We start from the raw sequence: 18,460 nt of genomic DNA, 5'->3' as shown, positions 1-18,460 counted from the left end.
GACATTATGGCAGTCACTATTGACTTCCCTAATATCAGGTCTTGAAGACCTAAAAAGTCTTCATCATCCTGTTATGATTAGATTAGTACTATAATGTTCAGTATGTATTCAATGCTTGTGAAGATGAGGACAACTATTTGGAAGAAAACTACAGACAATTAGACAGACAGTGAAGATCTCCAGTGAACTTACCTTGAATTCCGCGCTTCTTAAAATTGTTTCCTTAAGATTTGTTTTGTTCTGTTTTGTTATATATAATCTTACTCTCTTTAAGATATTGGCAATTTTTTTGAAGATAGCAAGAGGCATTATAGTAGTCATTGTTGATCACCTTGTATTTTGCTTTTACATCATATACTATGTCTATTCTTTTTAACTGACTCCATTTTATTTTGTCACATTTGGTTTTATTCTCTTCAAACAAAGTAATAAAAACTATAGGAGTAATAAAACCTAAAATGGGTAATTGTTATTATAAAAAAGAGAGGAAAAGAAAATGCTCTAAAGGATATAACTATATACATGTTTAACTGTGTAAGACAGATAACCATACTACTAAATTCTTGTTGGATCATTGAAGAGAACTGTTTTTAGTGTCACTCTTTGAATATCTACTTTTTATGCTTTAATTTTTAACTTGAACAGCAACTTCTAAGATAACAATATGTAATCTACCAACTAGTGATTTGTTACTATTTATTTTTTTGAAATTCTTTATTACTTCCACCCTTTTTTCTGTTTTGCTTTTTTTTCTCTTTAAATAAAATTCTTTTAAAAATGTACTGATAGTGATCTTACATAGAGGCAGAATATTTAGCTATCATGCATAAGTGTTACTTTTATTCATCAATAACAATAAAATGAAAACATACTTCCATCCAAACACAAACATTAACATATGAGGAGCTCATTAGCATTGATATATTCACCTTTCAAAGAAAACAAGTATGTTCCCTGTGGAGAAACCAAAGATTTTAAGGACATTTCAGGTATCAGCAGCACCTCACCCACTATAGCCTCAAGTGCAATTTTTTTTTTTTTTTGTACCAAGAGTTGAACTCATGACCTTGTGTTTGCCAGGCAGGTACTTGTGCCACTGAGCTAAACCACTGCCCCTTCCTCAAATGTATGATGTATAAAAATTTGTTTTGAAAACAAATTGCCTGGAAGCCTGCACAATGAAGGCCTCTATGGAAAATGTTTCCTTAGGATTCATGTCAACATGCTTACCTAGCCAGTAACATACAGCCTGCTACAACTTCAAAGAAAAGAAATATTCAGCCTAGTATGCAGTTTCAATGCAACAGACATTGACTTCATCAATGAGGGTTTGCTTCCATGCTGTAATGAAGAATTGAGTAGTGAGAGATATTTCTGCCCAGATTTTTGTTTAGTCTGAAATGGCCAAGTAAGGAGCTCTTGAAAGGACACAATATGTCTGGTTGAGCATAAAGCCAATGGGGTATATTAAGTTCCACATGTAGGGACATTCAAGTTGAGAGCATTCATGGGTGTAGGATATAGGACAGGGGTGGTTATCTGATAAGTAGATGGAAATTATGAAAAATAATCCCAAACTGAAATTAATTCCTAAGTTGAGAACTTACTCTACTGGATAGCCAAGGCTAATTTTGGTGCAAAGAACTGGCACTGTCTGTCAAGGGAAGAGTCAAGTGTACCTAACTGGACCCAGTACATGAAAGGCAGTTTGCATGGCACCAACATGGTAAGTCTCAGTCACATAAGCATTGGGTTATCCACTGAACTCAGTGTTTCCTGTGCCATGCTCAGGTCCACATATAGAACTGCCAGAATTCACGATTTCTGAGCTGGGTTTCAGTCCTGGAGTAGTCTCATTTTATTCTCACTGTTATCTTTTCCCTCTCAGAATGGTAGTTTTCACTCTGTCCCACAGTACCTTGTCATTCTGTCACTATTAATTTATTGTGTTTTAAGGTTCACAGAAAACATTTTTCTTCATTGCCAGCAAAGGTGCAGATTTGAGCTTTTCAGAAACGCTGGAAATATTGGATTTGAGAGGAGTGATATGATGTTTCAAAGTCTGGTAAGATGACTGGGTAGTGTGAGGTAAAATCATGTGTAATTTAATGGTGTTTACTTTATAAGAAACTAGGACTTAGGGCATTGTGAAATTTGATTTTTGAAAATGATAAGTGATTCTGTAAAACTGCAGGGTAAGTTTATATAAAGAAGAGAGCCCTATGAGATAGGTGAGACATGCTGGACAGTAGAATTAAGGGCATTGTTCTTGGGCGAGGAATATGCTTCTTTTGCTGTTTAACACTGACTTCTCAGTTTTCTTTCTTCAGTTCATCCCACAATGATGTTCATATGTCAGACAAAGTGGAATATAGGCTGGGAAAATGAGGCCAATAAATATACTGTCCATAAAATATTTAGATAGTCCTCAGGACAGAAGAAAATATGATAAGGTATTTGATAAATAATAATAATAATACTAAAGCTTTCAGTCCAGGGAACTGTGCTGCCACCAGAAAAGGGAACTGCACTGCTGCTGGAAGAGTTGAGTTCCTGCATACCATCCCAAGCCCGGGGAGAGTTTAAGATCATCGCTCCCAGTGGTCAAGGACCTGCCCATCTTGCAGCCACACTAGACTGTGCTCTGAAGGCATTGGGCCTGCCTAGCCCACAACCAGTGACCTTCTTTCAATCCACAGAACTGGGCTCCTGGAGGAGGTGAGCACCTGCACACCATCCCAAGCCCTGAGAGATTAAAAATCATTTCTCCCCCTGGTGAAGGAGCTGCCCAGCTTCCAGCCTCACTAGACTAGGCTGGGGAGGGTTAGCAGCCCAACTAGATTACACCCAGCCAACTTCAATTGGGGGATTTGAGGGCACATGAAGTTCCAGCACATTGGTCCTAGCCCAGAGAGAGCTTTGACCTTCATCGACAGTGGTTAGGTACCTGCCCAGCTTCCTGGAACACTGGAGATGGCACAAGAGGTCCTGTGGGCCTGACTGGACTATGTTCACCAAACTCCATTCAGTTCTAGGAGCACAGTGGATAGGGGATGATTTCCAGCATGCCTAGGGAAAGCCTTGGAACATCACTTGAAACATGAAAATATAGGAAAATGACAAAACAAAATACCAAAATGCAATCTCAAACCTCCAGCCCATCACAAGAAAGCCTAGGAGCCATGTATATAGAAAATATATGCCATGCACCTGAAATATCTGAAATAATAGCAACTGAAATAATGAAGCAACTCTGGGAAGCTTTAAAGGAATTCAAATTAGAAATAATTTCCCAAGTAAAAGAAGAAATGATAAATGTAATGAAAGAGATGCATCTAAAAAAGGTACGATTTAAAACTTAAAGGAACAAAACAAAAAGACAGAATCCCTAGATGACCAATATAAGAAACAAACAGAATACATGAAGCAGATTCAAAGAGATATACAGGAAATCTAAAATTCTTTTGAAAATTGTCAAAACCACCTCAACAAAAGTCAAGATAGAATTTCAGGCCTAAAGACAAGATTGCAGCTAGTGAACAGGAAAAAAAAATCTTTTTTAAAATAATAAGAAATCAAGAAATAACAATTTAACAGCTTCAGGATGATTCAAAGGAAAATAACATAAGATTGATAGGGATAAATGAAAAAGAAAAGGACAACACAAATGATATCAAGAGGCTATTTACAGAAGTAATAGCTGAAAATTTCCCAAACATGAGAATGGAAACTGACTTTAGGATTAGTGAAGCATATAGAACTCCAAATAGCCATAACCAAAATAAAACTACACACAGACATATAATAATCACACTCCCTGAAATCAAACATAAGAATAGAATATTAAAAGCTGTTAGAGAGAAAAGACAGATCACCTATAAAGGAAAACCTATCAGAATCACAGCAGAGTTCTCAACATAAACAATGAGGTCAAGAAGAGCATGGAGCAAAGTATTCCAGATGCTAAAGGAAAACGATTTCCAACCTAGTCTGATGTACTCTGCAAAACTGTTCTTCAAAAATAGAGAAATAAGATACTGCCATGACAAAGAACTTCATGATGACCAAGCATGATGACCAACCCTGCAAAGAATACTGGAAAATAGTATAGATACACTTAGGGAAAAAAATACTCAGAAAGTCAGACAATTAAACACAATGGAAAGATAAAGATACAACAGCAGAAAGACAACATGTCAACAATAAACCAATATATAACAGTTTTAACCATTAACATGAATGGTATCAATTCACCAATTAAAAGAAACACACTGGCAGAATGGATCAAGCAACAAGATTCAACCATACGCTGTCTACAAGAAATACATATAACCCAAAAGGAAACTCACAGACTGAAATGTCAAAGGATGGAAAACAATACTTCATACAACAGGAATTGAAAAAAAAAGCAATGGTAGCTATTCTGTTTGCAGGCAATGTGAATTTCAAATCAAGAATGATCCTAAGAGATAAATAAGGTCTCTAAATGCTGATTAGGGGAAAACTTCAAGAGGAAGAGGTAACAGTCTTAAATATATATGGAACAAACTCCAGAGCACTAGTTATACAAAGCAAGTATTAACAGAAATGAAAAATCAAGTAAGCAATAACACAGTTATAACAGGAGACTTTAACACACCGTTGACACAAGGGACAGATCAACCAGACAGAAAATCAGCAAGGAAATAACAGAACTGAAACACATCTGTTAACTAATGGATCTGATAGACATGTACAGAGTTTTTCATCCAGCAACATCAGAATATGCATTTTTCTCAGCAGTACATGGGACACAAACACATGGAAATTGAATAATACACTCTTGAGCAATCAGTGGGTCACAGATGAAATTTAAAAAGAAATTAAACAATATCTACAAGCAAATGAAAATACAGAAACAAGATACTGAAATCTATGAATTACAAAGAAAGAGATGAAAAATTTTGCACCATATTCCCAAATCAGGAAAACAAAGCTATTACAAATAAACAACCTGATGCTATACATCAAACATCTAGAAAAAGAAGAGCAAGTCTAGTCCAAAGCAAAAAGAAGGGAGGAAATTATAAAAAGCAGAGCAGAGATCAATGCAATAGAGACAACAGTCCAAAGAATCAAGGAATCAAAGAGTCGGCTTTTTTAAAGAAAATATAAAATTGAAAAGCCCCTAGCCAACATTATTTTAAAAAGGAAAGAAAAAGCTCAACTTCATGTAATAAGGGGTGAAAAAGATGAAAGCACTACCAACTCTGTGGAAATACAGAAGATCATAAATACATATTTCAAAAACATCTACTCTCCTAGGTTCAATAACACAGAAGAAATGGACAGAGTCCTTAAAAAATATAAACTACTAAAGCTGGGTCAAGAAGATGTAAAACTGCTGAATAACCCAATTTCTACTAATGAAATTGAAAATGTAATTAAGTCCTTAAATAGAAAGATGAGCTTAAGCCCACACAGATTTACTATGGAATTCTACAAGAAATACAAAGCAGACTTAATGTCGACACTCTTCAAACTCTTCAATGAAATCCAAATAGAAGCAATTCTTCCTAAGTCTTTCCTGGAAGCATATATTACTCTAGTACCAAAACGTGAGAAAGATCCAACTAAAAAAGAGAATTACAGGACAATCTCCCTAATGAAAACAAATGCAAAAATCCTCAATAAAATATTGGCAAACAGGATGCTGGAAATCATCAAGAAGGTTAGACACCATGACCAAGTGTGATACGTCTCCAGCATGCAGGGATGGTTCAACATATGTAAATCAATAAGTGGAAACTACTATATCAATAAAGCCAAAAGTAAGAATCACACGATCATTTCTATAGATGTAGGAAAAGCTTTGGATAAGTTTCAACAATAATTCATTTATAAGAACCTTACAGAAAATTGGAATAGATGGTCTTTACCTTAATATGATGAAGGCCATCTATGACAAACCAAGACCAGTATTATAATAAATGGCCAAAAACTGAAGGCCTTTACCTTAAAATCAGGTGCAAAACAAGGATGTCCCTTATCACCACTCCTATTTAATATAGTACTGGAAATACTAGACAGAGCAATGAGACAAGTGACAGAAATAAAAGGAGTAAATATAGGAAAAGAGGAAGTTAAATTATTATTTGCAGATGACATGATATTCTAGATAGAAGACCTCCAAAACTCCATTGAAATTCTCCTAGATACAATAAATAAATTCAACAACGTTTCTGGGCACAAACTCAGTACTCAAAAATCAATAGCATTCGTATACACTAACAACAAAATCACTGAAAGAGAAATAAGAAAAGCAACAACCTTCACACAAGCATCCAAATACTTAGGAATAATCTCAAAAAGGAAGTAAAAGAGCTATATAGGGAAATTTATAATACCTTGAAAAAGGAAATAATAGAGGATCTCTGAAAATAGACATTCCTTGTTCATGGATAGGAAGAATAAATATTGTAATAAATGGACATTCTCCCAAAATTGTTATACAAATTCAATGCAATCCCAACGAGAATTCCATCAGCATACCTCATAGATAGAGAAATCACTCCTAAAATTCATCTGGTACCAGAAGGGACCTAGAATATCAATGACAATTCTAAGCAGCAAAGGCATAACAATCCCTGACTTGAAGTTATACTACAAAGCAACTGTAATAAAATCAACATGGTATTGGAACAAAAACAGAGCCCAAGATCAATGGAATAGATTAGAAGGTACAACCACAACTACAAACACACTCAACCACCTTGTCTTTGATAAGGGAGCCAAACATGTTCCCTGGAAGAACAACAGTCCCTTTAATAAGTGGTGCTGGAAAAACTGGCTCTCCATATACAGAAATCTAAAACTAAACTCATGCCTATTTTCATACACTAAACTAAAATCTAAATGGATCAATGATCTGAATATTAAAACAGGAACACTAAACCTACTAGAAGAAAAATTAGTAAAAACTTGAAGACATAAGGGTAGGTAGAGAATTCATGAACAGGAATCAAACAGCATGGGAAATACTTTTCAGAATCAATAACTGAGATCACTTCTTATTAAAAAGTTTCTGCATGTTAAAAGAAATCTCCAGCACAGTTAAAAGAAAACCTACAAACTGGGAAAAAATCTTAATGAACTGTCCCTCAGACAAATGTCTTCTGTATAAAACACATAAAGAATTTTAAAAATCAGACCCCCAAAATTCAAAGACCCAGTCCAAGAATGGGCATCTGAGATGAATACACAGTTTTCAGATGAAGAAATACAAATTGCAAATAAATACATGAAAAAATGTTCAGAGTCATTAGACAAATGCAAATTAAAACAATACTGAGATTTCATCTCACTCCAGAAAGAATGGCCAGGATCAAGAAAACTACCAACAACAAATGCTAGAGAGGCTATTGGGAAAAATGAACTCTCCTGCACTGTTGGTGGAAGTACAGGGGGCTGGGGATTTAGCTCAGCGGCATAAGCACCTGCCTTGCAAGCAGACAGTCGAGAGTTTGATCCCCAGCACCGATAAAAATGAAAAAGACAAAAAAAAAAAAAAAAAAAAAACCCACAATATGTTGGTGGAAGTATAGACTGGTGCAGGTACTGTGGAGGTCCGTCTGGAGATCCCTCAGAAATCTGGGATTGGAAGTCCCATTTGATCCAGCTATTCCACATCAAGGCATATTCCCAGAAGAACTGAAAACATCATACCACAGTGATATATGTGCATCCATGTTTATAGTAGCACAATTTGTAATCACTAGATCTTGGAAACAACCTAAGTGTCCATCAACAAGGAATGAATAAAGAGGTTGTCATAATTTTACTCAATGGAGTACCACTCGCAATAAAGGATGATCATTTATATTTATATATAAATGAACACAACTTGAGACCATACTCACAAGTGAAATAAATCGAAATCACATGTATAAATACTGTATAGACTCCCTAGTATAAAAATATAAGAATACATAAGATTTTATGGTAATCATGATTCCCCATTACATTGCCTTGAAGCCTTATAATGTTTTAATTCATTAGTTGGAATGGTTTTATCAGGTTTGCTTGATTTTATTATGTATGATGGTATGAGCAGCTATTTTGAGGAAAACAAGATGTTATAATAGCCAGTGATGATTAAATAACATCTGGCTTTGAAGTCATACAATGCTTTTGTTCTTCTGTTCCCATTGGTTCTATCATGTTGTATCTTACTGGATTTTATTATGTGTCATAGTATAAACAAGTATTTTATGGAAAGTGAGATCATATAGTAGCCATTGTTCATTTTTGGTTCTTTGGTTCTGAAAGCTCTGTAATGCTTTCATTCTCTTGAATGGTTTTATACTACTTTGTTATGTTTGATACTATTTTATCTGAAGGCACACTTAATTATTTCAAAAAAATAGACAATATGGAAGTTACTGTTAATATCATGTTACCTTGTGTTTAATTATCTGTTGCTTACATTGTTTGTTCTGATCCGCTTTGTTCTGTCCACTTTTGTCTTAATCTCTTTAAAATAAAAATAATTTTAAAAATGACTTGAGAGGACTAATTGAATAATAGAAAAATTGAGAGCCAGACAATAGGTGACTATATTCAAAAACAACATTATATATTTATATTTAATTATATAATTTATATAATAATTTATAATAAATATAAATTATTCAATAGAAAAATGAAAAGGAAAGTACCAGGGGGCCACTGTGGCACATGGCTGCTGTCCCAGCACTCTGGAGGCCTTGACAGAAGGATCATTTCAAGTTACAGGACTGTATGCGTTGCACAGTCAGCTGTCTTAGGTTACTCTGACCTGTATTGTGAAAGCTTATCTCAAAAAAACACTATAAAACTGGCCTACACAATCCAAAACAATTGTAATGATCAAATCATGCTTTGATCTCTTTAAATGTTACAAAATGTTGAACCCTGAAAATTAAATTTGACCACATGAAACTTAATGAACTTTTAAAATTATTTGTAGAGTGATTAGAGATATTTATTTTGATCCTGTGTTGCTACCATCTGCAGCTATTCACGAGGTTCCCAATGGTTTGACCACACCCAACTTTTGGTGGAAGTCCTCAGAAGCTTTCTTCTAACTAAGTATGATCAAGGACTTACACACTTAGTTTTAGAAATGCAAGAAAAATATTACTTTCAGAACTGGCTGAGTCCAGAGGACAAAAGTGTGTCATTGAACAGCCTCTTTTTTACTCATATATTTCTTTCTGTTTCTCCCAAGATTCATGCAAGTGAAATATTTCTTGCTAAAGAAAAATTATAAGAAGTGAACACGTAAGTGCCAGACATAAAGCTCAGCAGCACAACACCTGCCTGGTGAGTTCGAACTTGTAAGTCAAATTCCTAGAGTCCAGGCAAGGGGAGGGGAAGGGAGGAGAGGAAAGGAGGCTGCAAAGGGCAAGGCAAGGCAACTTCTTTACATTGCATATGTGCTTACAGAGGCTAACACTGACCTTTCTCAACAGCCCTTTTGAATGACATCTGTTCCTTTCCTAAAATGAATGCATTTTCAATATTGTGGAGGTGATTAGGTGGTTTCTTGATGGCCTCTGTTTTCACTCACCTGTTCGTAAAGTTTCCCTTCTGCCCTCTTTCTTTCTTGCTTTCCAACTTCAGGCTGACTGAAGGAACTCCAGAGTTGACCACACCCAACTTTTGGTGGAATAAAACCATGGCTTACCTGTACTCATTTGAATGTTGAACCAAAACCTAACCTCATCAGCTTTGGATTTCAGCCAGGGTCTGACTGCTCAAGGTTTGGGGTGATTTGAAGCATCTCTTTCTTGAGGCTGGTTCCCTATTAAACCAAGTTTACTCTACATTCCAGGACTCACTGTTTTGGAATCGGGCTGAACCCAAAGTATAAAAGAATTGCCTTGAGCCTGAAACCAAGGTGTCACTCCCTCAACCTCAACCTCCTCCCAGTTTGACCATTACACTTTTCTTTGCCATTTGGGGTTCAAATTAGAATTGGTTCAGTTTCAGGCTGGTTCCAGGATCCAACTGAACCTATTTGAGACTTGAGCCAGTATTCTCTTTCAGTACCAGGCTGGGCCCGGTGAATAATTTCCAGAGTTTCAGACTGGGTCCCATGTCTGACCATCCCAGCTTTGTACTGGAGCCAAAGATCAGTTATAACCACTTCAGTCTGGCCAAGGAATGTGTCACTTGAGATTCAGTGAAGAATGAAGACCTAATTGCCTTATTTTCAGTGAGGGACAAAGGTCTGACCAAATCGTCCTCTGGCCAGTTCCTCATCGCTTGGCATTCTGTCTGGGTCAAAAGCAGTATTTTATCACTTTCAGAAGAGCCCGAAAACTTGACTGAATTTGTTTCAGAGTAGAGCCCAGTTTGGGTTATATTGCACTTAGCCTGAGATGGAGTTCTGATCATATTAGTTTCAGGGGGTTGCCATTCTGCCTGGATGCAGGGAGTAATCATTTGAGCTTCAAGTTGACTTCCTTGTACTGCATTCTTCTGAGTCTGGAACATAACTCTGACATGATAGCTGTCAGGTAGGATCAAGTGTTTTGGTTCTTGCATTTCAACCTGGGATGATAGCATGGCTATATCACATGCATCCTGGTACAGTGCCTAACTGCTTCATAATCAGTTTGGGTATGTGGTTGGATTATATTATCCATTGGCTGGATCCAGGAATGGATTGACTTGGATTCAGTTTGAATCAGCGGTGAATTTTCAGTCACTGCAGTGGTCAAGGACCTTGCTATATTACCAACCGTGGATGTCTAGGGATCAAGTATATCAACTTCTAATTGGATCAGTGAGGTGAATGAAGCAAACATGTGTTGGACCACAGATCTATTTTTCTGGTTTCAAATGAGGTACACTTTTGAAAATCTGGGTGAGCCCATGGTTGGATATTTTCTGCTTGAATTTCAAACCAGCCTCTTGCTATAATGAGAATTGAGTGTGGGCCAAGCTCCGGCTGCTTGACTTGCAGGCAACACCTTAGACACACGTGCTCCAATTCTAGACAAAGTCCCTATATAAGCATCTTCATCTTGATGTGTCCTCAGAATATAATCTTGAGTTTCCATCTCATTCAAGACTTGGGTTGTATAAATTTGAGTTTGCACAGACAGTATGAATATATTAACTTCAAAACCAGGAAGAATCAAGGGTTTTACAGGTATTTCAGAAAATATAGCTACATCAGTTTCAATCGGTGTGTAAGCATTTACACCCAAAGGCTCAGTCTATTTACAATCTGCGGCCATGTAAGCCTGAAGTGCTGACAAAGGCTGGACTTCTGAAGACTCATGCAGTGCTGAGGTAGAGAATGTGTCTGCTGTAGCTCTTGAACCAAAGTTCATGGCTGGAGATGCACTTGGTCTCCACATGGTGGCTGTGGGCATAAAAGCTGATGTGTAAACACTGAAATAGGAATCCAGCTTGTGGCTACTGTGTAACTGTGGAAGCTGTAATTTCAGTACAAATCTCGATGCCTGGGAATCCAAAGTACATCCATTGTATCAGAGTATCAGATAAAGGCAGTATCCTTCTAAGTGTGGCCAGAATTTCACCAGGGACTTTGGAGTGTCTACATCAGACACAGGTTGCATAGAGGAAACTATGGATAGAGATGCAGCCTGAGTCACAGGCATTACTATGCCAGATTTGGCTTTCTTGCAAGGCATGTCTGAAGCAAACACGGCCTGGACCCACAGTGTGATTTTTATCAAATAAAATTGTCAATTCATTTTGAGTGAATGCTGTAAAAGTGTCAGACACAGGGTATATCCAGGAAATGACTGCTGAAGATTTATAACAGTTCTGTAATACAGCAGGGTTAGATGAAGACTATGTCCAGGTTTTTCCTGTGTGATATATAAGCTGTGATACAGAGTCTATCCAGTTGGCTGCTGGAAATTCAACCAGGTTCCATGGCTTGACTTCTGAAGCTAAAGCTTCTTTCCCAAGACCTTCTTTTGGAGATTCAGCCTTAGGCCAGGATATCACTATTGAACCTGGTGGCTCTGGCCTGGCATACTCCTGTCATGTGGTTGAATGTGGGCATTCAACCTGTTTTCTAACTATGGATGTTTTAGTCTCTGCCCAGGAGTTTGCTGGCAAAGATTCAGCCTGTATCCAAAGAATGAGCTGTGATGCTTTAGCTCTCTCCCAGGGACACATCTGTGTAACTTGAGGATAAGTCCCTGCTGTTGCTAGATTTTTCTTTTGGGGGAAAGAATCCCCCCAAAAGGGTTGTAGTTATGGACTGTGGATACATTTTAGGGTTAGAATTACAGGATCTCTCCATGGATTTTCTTCCAGGATCCTTGGTGTCAGACTTAGCCTGTGTCCAGGGAATTAAGGGTAAAGATTCAGACTGCCCCTAGAGATTTATTACTGGGCATTCAGGCAATATCCTGAGGTTTCCAGCTGCTTTTTGACCTTGTCTGCATGTATTGATGAATGCAGTTTCGGGTTGTGTCCTCAATGTGACTTTATCAAGTAGAAATGCTATCTAGGGATTTCTTGGATATATTTCGGGAGGCATGGTCTGTACTAGTGCTGTCACCACATCAGTTACTGGCTCTGTCAAGTAATTGAGAGCTGGAGATTCATGCTGTGTACAAAATATGATCATTTTAGATATACCTTGTATGTGCCAGGAATTTCTGCTTTAGGTATAACTCAGCCTCTGGCTGTGACCCCAACTTTACTTCTAACACATCACCCTGGTTCCATGGTACCACAGACCTAGAATCAATGTCTAGCCAATTGTCTTTTGGAGATTTATCTTGGATGTGAGTTGTTATCATGTCAGCTTCAGATTTGCCCAGGGGTTTACTGATTTATTTTGTGTTGGGTACTTTACTTGTGGGAACTGAGTGGTGGTGCATTCTGTAAAGATGTCACTTTCATATGTTGTCCACAGATATACAGGGAAACTGGCTTGCCTCTGAAATGTCAAAATATTACCTGTGTCCAAGAACTCACTGATCTAAACTGGTGCCCAGGTGTGAGCACACCAGAATCAGACTGGATCCAGGAATTTGCCCTTAGAATCTCAGACAGTTGCCTTAATGGTGAGGGCTTACTAGACATAGGCTGTGCTCTACAGATTAAAGCTGGATGATTAACCTTGGCCCACAGTGGTATAATCAGATCAGATATGATCAGTGTCCTTGGATTAACTGGTAAGCATTCAGAGGGGGACCATGGGGTTGATGTAATAGCATTAAAGCTAGGCAATGCCCAGAGGCTTACTGGATGACATGCTGGCTGTGTCCATGGTGAGGTCATGTGATCAAATATGAAGAACGCCAATGGATTTAATGCTAGAACTTCAGCCTTGTACCAAGGTGACGCTATTGTATGGGATGTGTGAGGAGTCCATAAGTTTGGTGGTGAACTTCTAGTCTGGCCCTGCAATGTATCAGACCCACAGGTGTCCTGCATTAGACTTGTCCTGGGCCCATTTTAGAGACACTATTTTGGTGAGCTTCAGTATCCATCCACCAAATACTGAAGACTGACTAAGAGAACATGATAGTATGACTGCGTCAGAATGTGTCTGCAAATGCACCAATTGAACTTCAGATTCATTGATTTCAATAGATACAGTCTCTGCCGATTGATTCTCAGGTGGAGATGCAGACTGGGGCCAGAAGTTTGTCAATGGATCAAATAGTGGTTCTGGCCAAAAGTTTATTTGTAGAAATTTAGATAGAGACTCTGGTGATATTTCTAAATTAAAAACCAATGATGTACCCAGATCTCCTACCAGCAGTTCAGACTAGGACCTAGGAGGCTCACCTGGTGCCCATTTTATTGCAGATTCAGACAGCACCTATAATAAGGAGATAAAAATTGAGCCTCAGACCACAGGGAGTCTGTACCAAACAATGTGTCTGACCATGTATTTATTTCAGGATCTCCATACTGAGTGCATGATATGACTACCTAAGCCACATTGGGTTGAGGCCCAAGATTCAGTGCCTGAATTTCAGCATTGGCCCATATTGTTATGGCATCTGGTTTAGACTGTGTCCAGTGATCTACTGATGGAGATTCAGCCTGGATACAAATCATTACTGACTGGATTATAAGATGTGTCCCAGAACACACATGTGGTGATTCAGGGTGGGTCCATTTTTTTTATTACATCCCTTCCAAACTGATTCCAAAGAGTTGTACCTGGAGAATCATTTTCCACCCCATGTAAATATCAAGAAAGGGGTTGACCCCACCTTATCTTTGATAAAGGAGCCAAGCAGGTTCACTGGAAGAACGACAGTCTCTTTAATAAATGGTGCTGGAAAAACTGGCTCTCCATTTGCCGAAAACTAAAGCTAGACCCATGTCTATCACCATGTACTAAATTAAAATCGAAATGGGTCAAAGATATGAATATTAAAGCAGAAACACTAAATCTATTGGAAGACAAATTGGGTAGAAAACGTGGAGACATAGGAGTAGGTAGAAAATTCATGAACAAGACTCAAACTGAACAGGAAATACTTCCCAGAATCAATAACTGGGACCACTTCTAATTAAAAAGTTTCTGCATGTCAAAAGAAATCTCCAGCATAGTGAAAAGAAAACCCACAAACTGGGAAAAGATTTTAGTGAACTCTCTCTCAGACAAGAGACTCTTGTCTAAAACATAAAGAATTTAAAAAACTCAGACCTCCAAAATTCAAAGATCCAATCCAAAAATGGGCATCTGAGATGAATATGCAATATCAGATGAAGAAATGCAAATGGCAAATAAATACATGAAAAAATGCTCATCATCATTGGTCATTAGAGAAATGCAAATTAAAACCACACTGAGATACCATCTCCCTCCTGAAAGAATGGCCAGAATCAAAAAAACCAACAACAAATGCTGGAGAGGCTGTGAGGAAAAAGGAACTCTCCTGCACTGTTGGTGGGAGTGTAGACTGGTACAGCCTTTGTGGAGGTCTGTCTGGAGATTTCTCAAAAACCTGGGATTGGAAATCCCATTTATTCCAGCTATTCCACTTCTAGGCATATTCCCAGAAGAACTGAAAGCATCATACCACAGTGATATATGTGCACCTATGTTTATAGCAGCACAATTTGTAATTGCCAGATCTTGGAAACAACCCAAGTGTCCATCAACTGAGGAATGGATAAAAAGTTGTGGTATTTCTATACAATGGAGTATTATTCAGCTATAAAGAAGGATCACATTGAGATATTTATCAATAAATGGGCGCAGCTTGAGACCATACTCATAAGTGAAATAAATCAATCTCGCATGTGTGAATACCAAATAGTTTCCCTAATGGAAGTAATGATTCAAATATATAAAAATATGTGGTAATCATGATTCCCCATTATGTGGCCTTGAAGCCTTATAAAGTTTTCACTCATTAATTAGAAAGGCTTTATTCTGGGCTTCTTGATATGGAAATATTTGAAGCTATAGTATATGAAGTTTTATCCAAATATTTCAAGGAAAAAGGCAGACACTATGGTAACTACTATTAAGTCGGGTTATTTGGTGGTGAAGCACTAGGTTGCTGAAACAGTCATGCTTTGACCTGTATTGTTATATTGTTCTGTCCTATTTTATCTCAATCTCTCCCTTATTCTTTAAAAAATTATTTAGTTATTTCTTATGTTTGTTTTAATTAAGGGGAAAAATTTAAAAAAATTAGGATATATAATAGTAACTCTTTTTGATTTCCTATTAACTTGTTTTGAAGTCCTGTAATACTCCCACGATCTTGTTTTGACTGATTAGACTCTGTTCCATTCTGTGCGATAGTATCAAGTTTGAGGGTATAGGCAACTACTTTGAAGGCAATAAGATTCACTAAGATGCCCATTCTGGTTTGACTATTGTCTTCTTTGGAAGTCCTGTAATGTTTGCAATGCCTAAGTTTTATTGGTCTTGTTCTCTACTGTTTTGTCCAACTTTATAATATCTAATGAGATAGACAATTCTTTTTAAGGAAACAAGAGACATCGTTGATAACCATTGTTGATAACCTTGTACTCTGTTCTAAATCATGTGCTATGTCTATCCTTGGTTTTGACTGACAGCTTTGTTTTGCCATATTTGACTTTATTCTCTCCCCCCCAAAAAAGTAATAAGAACTAAGGAGTAATAAAATCCAAAATGTGTAAATTTTGTTATAAAAAAGAGAGGGGGAAAAGAAGAGCTCTAACAGATATAACAGCAAGTGTGTTTAAGGGTGTTAAATAGCTGACTATATTAATGTTTTTGGATCATTGAACACAGCTGTTTGCAGTCTATCTGTTTGAATGTCCACTTTGTATTCTTTGATACTGTGATTTGAGCAACTATTTCCAAGATGATAATATGTAATCTATTAACAGGTGATTTCTTACTGTTATGTTTTTTTTTTTTTTTTTTTGTAGTTCTGTATGACGTGTACCCTTACACCGCTTTGTTTTGTTTTGTGTTTTTCTCTTTTTCCTCTTAAATAAAATTAAAAAAAAAAAAAGAAAGTGATTGACCAATGTAAATGTTGCCCACAGTCTGTGCCCACAGTGAAACCAGATCAAATTCGGACAAGACCCAAGAATTTACTCCTGGAGATCCAGCCAGCAACCATGAATTGACTGTATCACCAGTACTACATACACAGGGGCTTCCTGCTGACAGTTTCATTTGGGCCCACGGTGTGACTATTTTCCTGCAGCCTTAGTCCTAGCACTTATTACTGGCAAGTCATTCTGAGTCTGTGTGAAGACTGCACTAGCTACAGGGTCAATCAAGGATATGAGTGCTGGGAATTCTGCTTGAGTCTATAGCATAAGTGAGGCAGTTTCAGACAGTGCCCAGCAATTCAGTATTAGAGCTTCAGCCTGGCTCAGCAGTACAACTGCATCAGATTTTGATGGTGTTGTGGGCTCTAGTATTAGATATTCAGGCCTCAGCTCTGCTGTGGCTGTGTCAACTAACAAAGCTGTGGGGTGACTTGTTGCTAGAGTTTCCCTTTGAGTACACAGTTTGATTGTGCTAACTGCAGGTGGTGTTTCCAACCTGACTTCTGAAGTCTCGAGCTGGTGCTGTTGGGTAAAAGCAGTGGCCATATTTTGTGCCCCTTGGTTGATTTTACTAATGTCTGCCTGAAACCAGGTGTCAATTTCATGTGGGCCCAAAATCTACTTTTATGTCCTGCAGTTGTAAATTTCATTTGTGTCCCAGTTCTAATTGTACTTCTTTTTGTATCCATCCAGTATTTGTTTTTGTCTTCTTCCTTCTTTGTTCTGGGGATGACCTTTGGAAATGTGTATTCAAGCCAGAATCTTCCTTTTCCAGGTTTAGTTTGTAACCATAGTTGAATTATATCAGCTTTCTTCAAGTAATGGTTTTCCAAAGTGGATTTTTGACTGGGCTCAGCTGACAACTACATCAGATTCAGCACTAGCAGTTTTATCCTGATATTTCTTCACACGCCCATAAGGAAGGTCCCACAATGTAGCCATTCTGGAGATCTTGGTTCCAGAATAAATCAAAGATTTAGAGGCATCGGCTGTGCATGTCTTCCCAGGTTCTGCTGTATCAGGAGGATTCCACGTTTTGGCATTAGGAAAGTGTGCGGATTCTGCCACTGGGAACTTGTAACAGAGGACAGTTGATAAATTTGAAAGCATAACTGTTCACTACCAGAAAAGGTTCTAATGTTTGAAACATAAAGCACCAGAGAAGGATTTCTTCACTGTCGCCTGGCTGCTGGTGTGCCTAATATTTTCCACAGTGGTAGAGAGTATCTCTTGTACAGTGCAGTAGCAGAGCTTGTGCTAGGGTTAAGCATGTCTCGCGGACCATGATCTGTTCCAAGGAAAGACCTACAGAACTGGAAAATAGTAAGATCCATTGGCTTCTGGGATGGCTTAAAGAACCATCCCCTCCAACGTAAACATGGGCCTGCCAGGATGACATGAAACAGGTTGGAACATGCTGCTGGGGATTCACTGACTGGTCTTTCTCGTCTGGCAACAAGACAAAAAACAAGATTGCCTATCTGTACCTAAATGACAAAACAAAATAGTTGATGTTTATGAGGTATATCCATATGTGCATATGTACATACAGAGATAAGTATACACACATAAAATCAATGGAAATGTGGCATAAGGTGTGCATGTACCTTGTGAATTATAGTTTTCTATATTTTGTAAAGTTGCATATAGAACATTTAATTTACAAATTTTAGTATACGTACCTTTACATGTAATAAAATATAAGGCTTATATATTTTTGAGCTGCATAGAAGTTCAACATAACATGAAGGATGGAAATATTGGATGGGTCTATGTCAGAGGCAACCTGAAAAGTACATTAATAAGCCAAACTACCATCTACAAACAACAGAAACTCACTGAAAGAATCATGCTGCACTCAACAAATAGAGTAGCTGGCCACAAAGTAATTCAAGACTGGACATACAACTTTCCA

At 37.7% G+C, this 18,460-nt stretch overlaps 1 pseudogene; it reads right to left on the bottom strand.

Annotated features, from left to right (window-relative positions):
* Nucleotides 1-13,101, bottom strand: part of LOC134474710 (uncharacterized) — a 34,613-nt pseudogene extending 21,512 nt beyond the window's left edge.
* Nucleotides 13,102-18,460: the final 5,359 nt, after the last annotated feature.

The sequence above is a fragment of the Cavia porcellus genome, unplaced genomic scaffold (genome assembly GCF_034190915.1).
Source record: "Cavia porcellus strain 051 isolate PalLab524CR breed Dunkin Hartley unplaced genomic scaffold, mCavPor4.1 scaffold_36, whole genome shotgun sequence".
Classification (NCBI taxonomy): Eukaryota; Metazoa; Chordata; class Mammalia; order Rodentia; family Caviidae; genus Cavia; species Cavia porcellus.
The sequence above is the reverse complement of the archived record's forward strand: the minus strand, read 5'-3'. Positions and strand labels throughout refer to the sequence as shown.